The 13,608-nt window shown below is 48.3% G+C and overlaps 1 protein-coding gene across 3 annotated transcripts in view; it reads left to right on the forward strand.

The window, feature by feature from the left end:
* The first annotated feature begins 7,590 nt into the window (after positions 1-7,590).
* The window catches only part of TROAP (trophinin associated protein), a 111,416-nt gene continuing 105,398 nt past the window's right edge, over positions 7,591-13,608 (forward strand). Inside the window, exon 1 of one of the 3 annotated variants that reach the window (XM_077297491.1) lies at positions 7,591-7,726. The gene's annotated coding sequence lies outside the window, so the exon portion shown is untranslated. The remainder of the gene's footprint in view (positions 7,727-13,608) is intronic. The other 2 variants (XM_077297490.1, XM_077297492.1) reach the window with 2 other exon arrangements.

A 13,608-nucleotide genomic window follows, 5' to 3' on the forward strand; every position in this document is an offset into this window, starting at 1 on the left:
CTGTCATTAGACGTACTATTCCGTCCATGTGGGGTGGGCCCTACTTCCCAAGGACGGAATAGTACGTCATAGCCGATCGGCCGCGCTCACGGGGGGAGCGCGGCCGATCGCGGCCGGGTGTCAGCTGCATATCGCAGCTGACATCCGGCACTATGTGCCAGGAGCGGTCACGGACCGCCCCCGGCACATTAACCCCCGGCACACCGCGATCAAACATGATCGCGATGTGCCGGCGGTGCAGGGAAGCATCGCGCAGGGAGGGGGCTCCCTGCGGGCTTCCCTGAGCCCCCCGCAGCAACGCGATGTGATCGCGTTGCTGCGAGGGTCTTACCTCCCTCCCTGCCTGCTCCAGACCCGGATCCAAGATGGCCGCGGATCCGGGTCCTGCAGGGAGGGAGGTGGCTTCACAGAAGCCTGCTCAGAGCAGGCACTGTGAAGCAGCCTGCACTTCTCGCAGATCAGTGATCTGTCAGAGTGCTATGCAAACTGACAGATCACCGATCTGTATTGTCCCCCCCTGGGGCAAAGTAAAAAAGTAAAAAAAAATTTTTCCAAATGTGTAAAAAAAAAAAAAAAAAAAAATATTCCAAAATAATGAAAAAAAAAAAAATATTATTCCCATAAATACATTTCTTTATCTAAATAAAATAAAAAAAACAATAAAAGTACACATATTTAGTATCGCCGCGTCCGTAACGACCCGACCTATAAAACTGGCCCACTAGTTAACCCCTTCAGTAAACGCCGTAAGAAAAAAAAAAAAAAAACGAGGCAAAAAACAACGCTTTATTATCATACCACCGAACAAAAAGTGGAATAACACGCGATCAAAAAGACTGATATAAATAACCATGGTACCGCTGAAAACGTCATCTTGTCCCGCAAAAAACGAGCTGCCATACAGCATCATCAGCAAAAAAATAAAAAAGTTATAGTCCTGAGAATAAAGCGATACCAAAATAATTATTTTTTCTATAAAATAGTTTTTATCGCATAAAAGCGCCAAAACATTAAAAAAATGATATAAATGAGATATCGCTGTAATCGTACTGACCCGAAGAATAAAACTGCTTTATCAATTTTACCAAACGTGGAACGGTATAAACGCCTCCCCCAAAAGAAATTCATGAATAGCTGGTTTTTGATCACTCTGCCTCACAAAAATCGGAATAAAAAGCAATCAAAAAATGTCACGTGTCCGAAAATGTTACCAATAAAAACGTCAACGCATCCCGCAAAAAACAAGATCTCACATGACTCTGTGGACTCAAATATGGAAAAATTACAGCTCTCAAAATGTGGTAACGCAAAAAATATTTTTTGCAATGAAAAGCGTCTTTCAGTGTGTGACGGCTGCCAATCATAAAAATCCGCTAAAAAACCCGCTATAAAAGTAAATCAAACCCCCCTTTATCACCCCCTTAGTTAGGGAAAAATAAAGAAATTAAAAAATGTATTTATTTCCATTTTCCCATTAGGGTTAGGGTTAGGGCTAGAGTTAGGACTAGAGTTAGGGCTAGGGTTATTGCTAGGGTTAGGGCTAGCGTTGGGGCTACAGTTAGGGTTGGGTCTAAAGATAGGGTTAGGGTTTGGATTACATTTACGGTTGGGAATAGGGTTGGGTGTGTCTGGGTTAGAGGAGTGGTTAGGGTTACTGTTGGGATTAGGGTAAGGGGTGTGTTTGGATTAGGGTTTCAGTTATAATTGGGGGGTTTCCACTGTTTAGGCACATCAGGGGCTTTCCAAACGGGATATGGCATCCGATCTGAATTCCAGCCAATTCTGCGTTGAAAAAGGAAAACAGTGCTCCTTCCCTTCCGAGCTCTCCCGTGTGCCCAAACAGGGGTTTACCCCAACATATGGGGTATCAGCGTACTCAGGACAAATTGGACATCATCTTTTGGGGTCCAATTTATCCTGCTACCCTTGGGAAAATACAAAACTGGGGGCCAAAAAATAAGTTTTGTGGGAAAAAAAAGATTTTTTATTTTCACGGCTCTGCGTTGTAAACTGTAGTGAAACACTTGGGGGTTCAAAGTTCTCACAACACATCTAGATAAGTTCCTTGGGGGGTCTAATTTCCGATATGGGGTCACTTGTGGGGGGTTTGTACTGTTTGCGTACATCAGGGGCTCTGCAAATGCAACGTGACGCCTGCAGACCAATCCATTTAAGTCTGCATTCCAAATGGCGCTCCTTCCCTTCCGAGCTCTGTCATGCGCCCAAACAGTGGTTCCCCCCCACATATGGGGTATCAGCATACTCCGGACAAATTAGACAACAACTTTTTGGGTCCAATTTATCCTGATACCCTTGTGAAAATACAAAACTGGGGGCTAAAAAAATCATTTTTGTGAAAAAAAAAATAATTTTTATTTTCACGGCTCTGCGTTATAAACTGTAGTGAAACACTTGGGGGTTCAAAGTTCTCACAACACATCTAGATAAGTTCCTTGGGGGGTCTAGTTTCCAATATGGGGTCACTTGTGGGGGGTTTGTACTGTTTGGGTACATCAGGGGCTCTGCAAATGCAACGTGACGCCTGCAGACCAATCCATTTAAGTCTGCATTCCAAATGGCGCTCCTTCCCTTCCGAGCTCTGTCATGCGCCCAAACAGTGGTTCCCCCCCACATATTGGGTATCAGCATACTCAGGACAAATTGGACAACAAATTTTGGGGTCCAATTTATCCTGTTACCCTTGTGAAAATACAAAACTGGGGGCTAAAAAATCATTTTTGTGAAAAAAAAAAAAGAATTTATTTTCACGGCTCTGCGTTATAAACTGTAGTGAAACACTTGGGGGTTCAAAGTTCTCACAACACATCTAGATAAGTTCCTTAGGGGGTCTACTTTCCAAAATGGTGTCACTTGTGGGGGTTTTTAATGTTTAGGCACATCAGGGGCTCTGCAAACGCAACATGGCATCCCATCTTAATTCCAGTCAATTTTGCATTGAAAAGTAAAATAGCGCTCCTTCCCTTCCGAGCTCTGCTATGCGCCCAAACAGTGGTTTACCCCCACATATGGGGTATCGTCGTACTCAGGACAAATTGCACAACAACTTTTGTGCTCTAATTTCTTCTCTTACCCTTGGGGAAATAAAAAAATGGGGGCGAAAAGATCATTTTTGTGAAAAAATATGATTTTTTATTTTTACGGCTCTGCATTATAAACTTCTGTGAAGCACTTGTTGGGTCAAAGTGCTCACCACACATCTAGATAAGTTCCTTAGGGGGTCTACTTTCCAAAATGGTGTCACTTGAGGGGGGTTTCAATGTTTAGGCACATCAGGGGCTCTCCAAATGCAACATGGCGTCCCATCTCAATTCCAGTCAATTTTGCATTGAAAAGTCAAATGGCGCTCCTTCCCTTCCGAGCTCTGCCCTGCGCCCAAACAATGGTTTACACCCACATATGGGGTATCAGCGTACTCAGGACAAATTGCACAACAATTTTTGGGGTCCAATTTCTTCTCTTACCCTTGGGAAAATAAAAAATTGGGGGCGAAAAGATCATTTTTGTGAAAAAATATTTTTTATTTTTACGGCTCTGCATTATAAACTTCTGTGAAGCACTTGTTGGGTCAAAGTGCTCACCACACATCTAGATAAGTTCCTTAGGGGGTCTACTTTCCAAAATGGTGTCACTTGTGGGGGGTTTCAATGTTTAGGCACATCAGGGGCTCTCCAAATGCAACATGGCGTCCCATCTCAATTCCAGTCAATTTTGCATTGAAAAGTCAAATGGCGCTCCTTCCCTTCCGAGCTCTGCCCTGCGCCCAAACAATGGTTTACACCCACATATGGGGTATCAGCGTACTCAGGACAAATTGCACAACAATTTTTGGGGTCCAATTTCTTCTCTTACCCTTGGGAAAATAAAAAATTGGGGGCGAAAAGATCATTTTTGTGAAAAAATATGATTTTTTATTTTTACCGCTCTGCATTATAAACTTCTGTGAAGCACTTGTTGGGTCAAAGTGCTCACCACACATCTAGATAAGTTCCTTAGGGGGTCTACTTTCCAAAATGGTGTCACTTGTGGGGGGGGGTTTAATGTTTAGGCACATCAGGGGCTCTCCAAATGCAACATGGCGTCCCATCTCAATTCCAGTCAATTTTGCATTGAAAAGTAAAATGGCGCTCCTTTCCTTCCGAGCTCTGCCATGTGCCCAAACAGTGGATTACCCCCACATATGGGGTATCAGCATACTCAGGACAAATTGTACAACAAATTTTGGGGTCTATTTTCTCCTGTTACCCTTGGTAAAATAAAACAAATTGGATCTGAAATAAATTTTGTGTGAAAAAAAGTTAAATGTTCATTTTTATTTAAACATTCCAAAACTTCCTGTGAAATACCTGAAGGGTTAATAAACTTCTTGAAAGTGGTTTTGAGTACCTTGAGGGGTGCAGTTTTTAGAATGGTGTCACACTTGGGTATTTTCTATCATATAGACCCCTCAAAATGACTTCAAATGAGATGTGGTCCCTAAAAAAAAATGGTGTTGTAAAAATGAGAAATTGCTGGTCAACTTTTAACCCTTATAACTCCGTCACAAAAAAAAATTTTGGTTCCAAAATTGTGCTGATGTAAAGTAGACATGTGGGAAATGTTACTTATTAAGTATTTTGCGTGACATATGTCTGTGATTTAAGGGCATAAAAATTAAAAGTTGGAAAATTGCGAAATTTTCAAAATTTTCGCCAAATATTCGTTTTTTTCACAAATAAACGCAATTTATATCGAAGAAATTTTACCACTATCATGAAGTACAATATGTCGCGAGAAAACAGTGTCAGAATTGCCAAGATCCGTTGAAGCGTTCCAGAGTTATAACCTCATAAAGGGACAGTGGTCAGAATTGTAAAAATTGGCCCGGTCATTAACGTGCAAACCACCCTTGGGGGTGAAGGGGTTAAGGAGGTCCATCAGAGGAGCGGCTATGATGGCGAAGGTAGGAATAAACTGGCGGTAGTAGCCCACGATGCCCAGAAACCCTCTGACCTGCTTTCGAAGAAAGTAAAAAAAAAAAAGTAAAAAAAAAAATAAAAATATAAAAGTTCACATCACCCCCCCTTTTGCCCCAAAATAAAACAATAAAAAAAATACACGTATTTGGTATCGCCGCGTTCAGAATCGCCCGATCTATCAATATATAAAAAAGAATTAATCCAATCGGTAAACGGTGCAGTGAGAAAAAAAATCGAAATGCCAGAATTGTTTTTTTGGTTGCTACAACATTGCAATAAAATGCAATAACGTGCGATCAAAAGATCGTATACACACCAATATGGCATAAATAAAAACGTCAGATCGGCACGCAAAAATAAGCCCTTACCCGGCCCCAGATCCCAGCACTCCACTTCCCTCAAAGACTCAATACATGCCAGGATCGCCATGCTCCACCACTGCTGCTGTGAAGGAGGGGGTATGAAACACCCCTGGGAAGACAGACGGACCGGGGGAGAGGGGAGACAGACCGGTGGGGGTGATGGGAGACAGATCGGTGGGGGTGACTTGAGTATAAACTGAGAGGGGCACTTTCAGCCTAAAAAAAATGGGCTGAAAATCTCGGCTTATACTCGAGTATATACAGTACATAGAGTATTATAGTATGTAAAGTTGAAGGTAAAAACACGTCACACGGATCACATATGGATGAGAGCAGAGAAAATAATCGCACACTCCTCCCAGTTTTCTGGATGAGAATGGGACCCATTTTTTTTATACACAAGTGTGAGCGAGCCCTTAATGAAATTGCCCTTTAATCCTTTGCAGACTCAGATTTTTTTCAGTTGTCCTCTACTTGTTCAGATTCATAACTTTTTTTACACAGCCACAGAACTTATTTTTGAGGGACGAGTTGTAGTTTTGAATGATGCCATTCATTTTACCATATTATGAAGCGAAAAAGGGGAAACACATTGGTGTGACATAATGAAAAGAAACACAATTCTGCCATTGTTTTTACGAAAACACATTGTGCAGTAAAAAGAACCTGGAAATATGATTCTGCCAGTGAGAACGATTACGGCAAATTCAAACTTATAAGGGTTTGTTTTATATATCTTTCTAGCTGAAGAGCCCGGCGTTGCCCAGGAATAGTAACTTACTGTGGTTAGTTATAACAAATTATTATGATTATAGTGCACATAAAAACATTTCACATCATATATTCAACACTACGGATTTTCATTTTCCCCCTCACACCTCTCAATTTCTCCCTCACTCCTCTCATTTCCCCCCTCACACCTGTCATTTTCCGATCACTCCACTTTTTTCCCCTCACTCCTCTTATTTTCATCTCACACCTCTCATTTTCACCTCACATGTGCACAGCAACTTCCTATTGGGAGCACAGCGGGGTAATCCGTAAGGCTCCTCCTTTTCCCTTGACATCATGCCTCACAGGAGCAACTCCATTCTAGACCAGATGGAGCTACTAGATGTGGCCTGTGCCTGCCATGCACTGATACTCTGAAAGCGGCGGCCCTGATTATAGCTGGCAGCGGCTGGGGAGTCACAGCGGATGAGTTTTGCAGGGTGGCTTTCGAGGTGAATGTGACTCTGCCGAGTGCGCTAACAATGTGGGCCGTGTGGACGGGGCCTTGCATGTGGCTATGTGGAGTGGGCATGGCTTGATACATACACACATACACTCAGCTTTATATATATATATAGATAGAATAGGGGATTTGAACTTGTGATCATCCAATAGAAGAAATGGTCCCACTGGGTGGTCTGCTGTGCCTTCACGTCACCTCAGCCAGGCTATGTACCTGCATAATAATAAAGCAGGTAGGTAAATTACATCCTGCACCCAACTTTTGTGTATATGGCACAGTGAAGGCACTGCTCTTGTAGGTGGTCGGCGGCCACTTCTGGATGCACCTACATCGCCATGTGTCAGTCAGGGAAGCTGTTGTCACCTAACTACGATGAATGGTGGCCAGCGCACGTTTGCACTTTCTGAGAGGATTTTCCAGGCGCTCCTATATTTCTGGACCACTGCCTGGTTAAAGAAGCCCTGCTCACATTCACAAACTCACTGGATCCTGTGCAAAAAAAAAAAAAAATGTTCCCATTCACCAAAGGCAAGAGGAGAGCTTGCCAGCTGCTCTAGAAGGTAGATTAGCAAGCTGCTCACAACGCTACAGCCTAGGACTAAAACCCCCCTCCAGAAAAGTGCAAGAATATGAAACTTCGCTAGCTGTGAAGAAAAATAAGTTCCAGGATCTGTTTAACTCTATAGAGCATAAGCAATAGTTTATGTGATAAGATGTCTGACACTAGAGAAAATGAGAACTTCTGAAGTACGACACTGCCGTATGTCATTCAGCCATTGCCGCGACGGTCACGTGGAGATCAATTATGGCGCTCCATATACACACTGCGCTAGTGCGCTTGCGCAATTATCCCTGCTCCGTGCACTGCTTGCTTTGTGCTGCCTGTAACGGCTCCCAGATAGATCCCTGCTGGCGACCAATCAGAATCTCGTCACGTGATAATAGTGCACCTTCGTCACAACTTTTTTTTAAAGCTTATTGGTCGTAAGGGACGTGACCACGTGACTTTTTGCGTCATCCTTTAACCAATCAGGGAGCGCAGCACTTTACAAATTGTGTAACTTAAGCAAAGCTTGGTGCTCGTTACGGCCGTGACCGAAGCTGGAGCCGGGCAGCTGCATGTGTCGCACCGTACCGGACCGGCGGAGGATCAGGTTTGTGTAAACAGTTGGTTTACTCTGCGGTCACCACGATAACCCGCCCGTCTGTAGGGCACGGGGCAGCAGCCTGTCGGCGCAGGGGCTACTGCGGGGAGGGCATCGCTGTGCGGCTGTGACTGAGCCCAACCTCGTCTGCCTCCGTCATCATCAGCTGGGGCACTGCGCCAAGGATACGGCCTGTGAGCGGGACAGGAACCCTGCGCTGGGGGCAGCCCCTGACGATACTGCCTGATCCACAGACCGCACCGATCGGACACTGGCTGTACTGTCACCTGCATGTATGGGACGCGTGCGGCTGTGCGACGTCATGTGTATGTATGGGATGCTGGCGGCTGGACGACGTCACGCGTATGTATGGGACGCGTATGTATGGGATGCTGGCGGCTGTGCGACGTCACGCGTATGTATGGGACGCTGGCAGCTGGATGACGTCACGTGTATGTATGGGATGCTGGCTTCTGGATGATGTCATGCGTATGTATGGGACGCGTATGCGTATGTATGGGATGCTGGCGGCTGTGCCATGTCATGCGTATGTATGGGACGCGTGCGGCTGTGCGACGTCACGCGTATGTATGGGACGCGTATGTATGGGATGCTGGCGGCTGTGCGACGTCACGCGTATGTATGGGACGCTGGCGGCTGGACAACGTCACACGTATGTATGGGATGCTGGCAGCTGGACGACTGCACGCATATGTATGGGATGCTGGCGGCTGTGCGACGTCATGCGTATGTATGGGACACGTATGTATGGGACGCGTATGTATGGGACGCTGGTGGCTGGACGATGTCACGCGTATGTATGGGACGCGTATGTATAGGATGCTGGCGGCTGTGCGACGTCACGCGTATGTATGGGACGCTGGCGGCTGGACAACGTCACACGTATGTATGGGATGCTGTCGGCTGGACGACTGCACGCGTATGTATGGGATGCTGGCGGCTGTGCGATGTCACGCGTATGTATGGGACGCGTATGTATGGGACGCTGGTGGCTGGACGATGTCACGCGTATGTATGGGACGCGTATGTATAGGATGCTGGCGGCTGTGCGACGTCACGCGTATGTATGGGACGCTGGCGGCTGGACAACGTCACACGTATGTATGGGATGCTGTCGGCTGGACGACTGCACGCGTATGTATGGGATGCTGGCGGCTGTGCGATGTCACGCGTATGTATGGGACGCGTATGTATGGGAAGCTGGCGGCTGTGCCATGTCACGCGTATGTATGGGACGCGTGCGGCTGTGCGACGTCACGCGTATGTATGGGACGCTGGCGGCTGGACGACTGCACGCGTATGTATGGGATGCTGGCGGCTGTGCGACGTCACGCGTATGTATGGGACGCGTATGCATGGGATGCTGGTGGCTGAACGATGTCACGCGTATGTATGGGACGCGTATGTATGGGATGCTGGCGGCTGGACGACGTCATGCGTATGTATGGGACGCGTATGTATGGTATGCTGGCGGCTGTGCGACGTCACGCGTATGTATGGTATGCTGGCGGCTGTGCGACGTCACGCGTATGTATGGGACGCTGGCGGCTGGACAACGTCACACGTATGTATGGGATGCTGGCGGCTGGACGACTGCACGCGTATGTATGGGATGCTGTCGGCTGTGCGACGTCACGCGTATGTATGGGATGCTGGCGGCTGTGCGACGTCACGCGTATGTATGGGATGCTGGCGGGTGGACGACGTCACGTGTATGTATGGGACGCGTATGTATGGGATGCTGGCGGCTGGACGACGTCACGTGTATGTATGGGACGCGTATGTATGGGATGCTGGCGGCTGGACGACGTCACGCGTATGTATGGGACGCGTATGTATGGGAGGCTGGCTGCCGGGCGACGTCGCGCGCGTGCGGGAGGCTGGCTGCCGGGCGACGTCGCGCGCGTGCGGGAGGCTGGCTGCCGGGCGACGTCGCGCGCGTGCGGGAGGCTGGCTGCCGGGCGACGTCGCGCGCGTGCGGGAGGCTGGCTGCCGGGCGACGTCGCGCGCGTGCGGGAGGCTGGCGGCCGGCGACATCGCGCGCGTGCGGGAGGCTGGTGGCGTCGTGCGGGAGGCTGGCGGCTGTAGTAGGATGTCACGCGCACGTATCGGATTCTGGTGGCTGGACATCTTCGTTAAACATACATGGCTGAGGTGCAGCTGGTGCCTGATGTATACTGTCTATCAGCTGTCAGTGTTATTCTCAAATTATCTGTAAAAATTGCAAAGTGCTTTTAAAAGCAAACACGTACAATTTACTTATTAGATACCTGCTCAGTTTTCAAGAACTGAAGGATTTTTGTTTACAGCTCGTCGCCAAGGCTACCGGCAACCCTTGTAATCTATCAGAGATGGCCGAACATACAAGCTTACAATATTACATGTAGGCGCTGAAAGTGGCCGGATCACTAAGTGGCTCTTGATCGCCGGTAGTCACTGTGCCCTCCAAAGCAGCCTCTTATAGCGACATTAGAGAGCAGACATTATGGGCCATGGTGCCACAATGCCATCCTGTGAGGAGCGCACCCTCCCCTTCATCTAGCAGAGAGGCAGGGTAATGGCGCTTCTTCCCCCACTGTCCTATAGCGCCTGATGCGGCAGCCGTCTGGACATTTGGTACACCCAGTCTGTATCTCTCTCCTACAGATCTGCTCTGACTCAATATGGCAAATTTATCATAACTGTCTAATAGAAAAATATTGCCTGTAGCAACCAATAACTGTGCAGCTTTCAGATTATCAGACTAGTTTATTAAATGAAAGCGAAGATCTGAATGGTTGCTATGGGCAACAAAGACAGTTTATATAAATGAGGTCTCTAAACTTTCAACACTCAGATTAGGGTTCTGGTGCAGGCAGTGCTACGGCTTCTGCAAGAGATGTTCACCACACGAGGAGACTACGGCTTCCAGAGTGTGATCAGTGCTCAGCGAGTAAGGGTGCATTTACCGTATATTACCCAACCATGGACATTAAGATCACTGTCACACAGCTGGGGGGTCTCGCAGATCCCACCACTGCTAACGTCAGATGACACCGGAGACTTCACGCAGATGCCAGCAGTAGTCAGGGGAACGCCACTGCGAGGCCTCCAATCAGGGTAATTATACTGGACTGGGCCGTGACTTTCTACATTCTGAAAAAAAAAAAAAAAATATATATTGTCTCCCTATCTTGTGTGTGAAACACTGCAGTGTGATTTCTGCTGATGCTGGCCCCTGAGATGGAGAAATTACTTTCTCCGTCTCCTCCTCTGCTGTGCTCTGATTCCCTGATGTGAGAGGATTGGAGTGTAAGGAGGTAAAACACAAGAAGAGTCTGAGGGCGGTTACCTTCTCGGCTCTGTGCCTGGGACCATTGAGCTGTGCTGCAGGTTCCCCAAGGGGCAGACTTAGAGACTGGGACAGGAAGGAAGCGGGCAGGGAGCGGGAAAGGCACGGGCGCAAGGGACTGAGCAGCGGTCAGAGCAGGGGGCAGCTGCGCTCTGGGAGAGAGAGAACTTCTGGTCTGAAGACAAATAGAGGGAGACTGCCCAGAAAGACTGCATCTTGTGAGTACATGAAAGTGGACTCTGCTGTGACTGGAGAGGGGCGCTTTGAGACCCGTGTAGAGACATTGGCCCATGCAGAGACATCGACCCCCTGGTCCCCGCAGTATCAGTACAGAGACTGTGATTCCCGGTACAGTGACTTAACAGTGCAGAGCCCCTAGTTCCTGGCTGTGCTGTAAAAGCTAAAGACTCCAAGCCTGTGCATACCACATTAACTCCCGAAACCCCAGGCAGCAGGCTCTTAGAGACTACTCAGCCCAGACAACAGAGGGACGACAAGTGCCACTGTTTCTCGGCGCCTACGTTGGAGAAGACGACCCTTCAAGCAAGTCCTCATCAGACTGATAAGTGTTCTTCCTCTAGTCACCTTCCACGACGGCATACGGAGGTTGCCTCTTTGCCCTAATGGGGAACAGGAAATGGAGAGGTTAAAAGGCCCTCCCACCTCCCTCTCACCAGTGTCTTTCCTGTTCCCCATGGGACAGGAGAGGTTTACTTTGTATGCAGTGGTGGCCGGTAACTGCTGCATCTAACATGCGCTGGCTTGTATGTAACCGGGCAGCATGGGGTCGTATCTTACCTCCCCTCTCATGCTGCTCCCGTCGCGCCGCGCTGCGGTGTCCTCGGGACCTGTTCCTAGCCTTCCCGCGCCCCCGTGAGGGCAAAGCAGGCTAGCGTTCCTGACCGGAGTCCTCTTGGAGCTCTCCGGTCTCCTTCCCCTCCACATGCCGCTGGCGACCCGGAAGTGATCGCGCGCGTCACTTCCAGTCCTTTCTGCGCTCCCTGGAGGCACTTCCGCCGGCGGTGTCTCGTGCAGGATGGCGTCCTCCACGCTGGACCATGGAGGGGAGGAGGTGTTTCCACATCGCTGGGGGCAGGAACATACCGCTGGGTATAAAACCTGCCAGAAAACGTCGCAGGTAAGACTATCCTGTCATGGAGAGCAGTACCTGCCCTGCGCTTGCAGAGCCCAGCGCTGCCCCTGCCACAGTAAGTGCCGCAGGGACAGGGGTCCTTAGTTAGTAACTTGGGGACATCCTTTAGTCACTCTCCCCTCTCATTACAGGGAGAAAAGTCTGCCCCCAAAACTACTACTAAAAAGAAGTGTGCCATCTGTAACATTAAGCTGCCACCATTATGGGAGAAAAAACTCTGCAGGACCTGTACTGGCAAGGTTGTCAGGGCAGAGCAACCTTCTTTACTAGAAGAAATCCGCTCTTTGGTCAAGCAAGAGGTGCAATCCTCCCAAGCGGCCTTTACCCCCCCCACCCCCTCCGCCACCCTCTCCAGCTAAAAAAAGGATAATCCAGAAGGAGGATTCCTAGCAGATTCTTCTATGGAAACTATCAGAATTGCTGCTAGGTCATTAGTACAGACTAACTCGGCTAGAAGGGCGCTGTGGTTAAAAATGTGGTCTGGTGATATCACCTCCAAGGCCAAATTGTGCCCCATACCATTTAAAGGTAACTACGTCTTCGGGCCTTCTCTGGATGACATCTTGGAGAAAGCGACCGATAAAAAGAAAGCCCTCCCAGAACAAAAAACTCCCAAAAAGAAGTTTTTTGGTCCCTTTCAGGCCCAAACCTCTCAGAGAGGGAAAGGCTAGTCCGGGAGGTGGAGTTACCCGAAGGGAGGGGGGAGAAACATCCTTATCCCTCAGCAACAGCAGCAGCTGTCTCAACAGGAGAATCGGTGACTTCGACCCAGTTGGGGGGAGACTTTCAAATTTTGTTTCCCAGTGGCAAAACATCACCAATTGCCCCTGGGTCCTCAATGTCATCAAAGAGGGTCTCCTAATAGAATTCTTTTCCTCCCCCCCCCCCCCCCCCCCACGGGGTCTAAAAGTCACCTCCCTTCCCCCCCTGAAAGACCAGTCCATTTTGGAGTCGGGTCTCAGGGCCCTAAAGATGTCAAATGCGATATCCCAGGTACCGGAATCTGAGAGGGATCGGGGGCATTACTCTCGTCTATTTCTGGTTCCCAAACCATCGGGCGAGTCCCGTATTATTATAAATCTAAAGGGTCTCAATCGGCATATCAAGTACCGAAGATTCAAGATGGAATCAGTACAAAATGCCATTCCCTTGATAGGTCCACACGCCTTCATGGCCACTCTCGATCTGAAAAATGCCTACTTTCACATCCCCATTCACCAGAGACATCGCCAATATCTCAAATATGCTGTGCAGAGGGGGCGTCTGATAGAGCACTATCAATTCAACGTTCTCCCATTTGGAATTTCCTCTGCTCCAAGAGTATTTTCCAAAATAATGGGGGAAGTAGTCTCCTTTATCCGGAGGCAAGGCGTCTGTATAGTGCCG

Source organism: Ranitomeya variabilis, chromosome 3 (assembly GCF_051348905.1).
Source record: "Ranitomeya variabilis isolate aRanVar5 chromosome 3, aRanVar5.hap1, whole genome shotgun sequence".
Classification (NCBI taxonomy): Eukaryota; Metazoa; Chordata; class Amphibia; order Anura; family Dendrobatidae; genus Ranitomeya; species Ranitomeya variabilis.